Raw genomic sequence first — 1471 nt, forward strand, 5'->3', positions numbered from 1 at the left:
TGCCTCCACTGCCTGTCTTGCTTAGCAGCCGACTCATGCGGGGCCTGCAGTCTGGCCCTCCAACAGTGTGAGGGACAGTAAACTGGCCCTCTGTTTAAAAAGTTTGAGGATCCCTGGAAAGGCATGCAGTGGAGAGGGCAGTGGTCTTGTTCCTGCTCCCAGGCACTCCTTCCTCACAGCCCGCCTCAGCCAGGCCTCCCAGGTCCTGCTCCTTCTGCGTCTCTTCTCTCTTGTCCCACCTTGGATGCCCTAGTTTGGGGAGGATGCCTTTCCCACCAACCCAAAATGCGACCTTGTCTTATTCTAGAATCTTATCACCGCTTCCAAGCCTCATTTTGACAAAGGATCTTGTCTTATGCTCTGTGAAGAGTAGGCTTATCTGATAAGTCTAGAAGGGTCTCTCTGGAAATTCCCTTTCTCTCTCTCTCTCTCTCTTTTTTTTGGTTAACTTATTAAGTCAAATTAGCACCTCCAACCAGAACAGGAAAGAAGATAAAACCCATTCAGTTTCTTCCCACTTAGTTGCTCTAGTTAAAAAGAAATGTCTTAATTTCTATGATTATGTGTTTAAAAAGTTAGCTCTAAGTAAGAATAAAAATTTGTAAAGTGTTTATATAAATTTCACCTTAGTCTTTGTTAAAGCATATTTTTAGAAAGGTAAAAGCATGACTCTCATGCAAATATAAAATGACAATATGTCCACGATTTAGTGAATTAATTAATTATGAGGGAATAAGTAAGATATGGTAACTAGTAAGATGTTACAAGCATTTGAGAAATTAAGTATATACAGGCAATTTTATACATAATTGGTTTAGGTATAGAACAGGTAAATGACCAACAGGGCAATAAACTATAGCCACTGGAGAGAAATTAAGTTGCATTTTTACCAGACAAAATTCTGTAAGTTAACCTCTGTCCCTATCGATGTGCAGAATAGCTCTAACTGTGAAATGTCAAGCCCATTGGACATACTGAATGAAAACCTAATGTCCTGGTATGTTTAGACTGCTAGAGCAAGATACCTCAGTCTGGGTAACTTACGAACAACAGTTATTTATTTATGTATGTATGCATGTATATAGAGTCGATGTTGCACCAGCTGGAGGGCAGTAGCATCTTCATACCTCACTGCAGCCTCCAGCTGCTGGGCTCAGTGATCCTCCTGCCTCAGCCTCCCGAGTAGCTGGGACAACAGGTGCACACCATCACACTCAGCTAATATTTCTTTTATTTTTTGTAGAGATGTGGGGGAGAGGGGGTGGTGGGAGGGGTGTCTCACTGCAAGAGAGACTACTGCAAGCTGGTCTCAAACTCCTGAGAGTAAGCAATCCTCTTGCCTCAGCCTCCCATAGTGCTGGAATTACAGGTGTGAGTCACCACACCTGGACCAGATATTTATTTTTCATAGTTCTGAGGCTGGGAAGTAAGTGATCAAGGTGCCAGTAGGTTTGATGTCTGGTGGAGGGCT

The sequence above is a fragment of the Otolemur garnettii genome, unplaced genomic scaffold (genome assembly GCF_000181295.1).
Source record: "Otolemur garnettii isolate 467f Iridium unplaced genomic scaffold, OtoGar3 scaffold00079, whole genome shotgun sequence".
Lineage (NCBI taxonomy): Eukaryota > Metazoa > Chordata > Mammalia > Primates > Galagidae > Otolemur > Otolemur garnettii.